We start from the raw sequence: 254 nt of genomic DNA on the forward strand, positions 1-254 counted from the left end.
CCGTTAAAACCCACGTGTTCAAAACATTTTGAATTCTTGTCATAACGGCCGCTATTTCCCGCGGCGTTGAGCTCCTTCTTGTGTTTCTAAGCTTCAGATTTACAGATGCCTTTGCATGTTGTGATAAAATGGAAAGGTTATTATATAATATACCCTCCATAAAGACATAAACAAATGAAAAGGAATATATTCAGTGAAGAATGAGGATGTAAATACAAAGATTCGTTCGTCGAAATATTGCGAGATCAATGCAT

The sequence above is a fragment of the Penaeus monodon genome, chromosome 19 (genome assembly GCF_015228065.2).
Source record: "Penaeus monodon isolate SGIC_2016 chromosome 19, NSTDA_Pmon_1, whole genome shotgun sequence".
Classification (NCBI taxonomy): Eukaryota; Metazoa; Arthropoda; class Malacostraca; order Decapoda; family Penaeidae; genus Penaeus; species Penaeus monodon.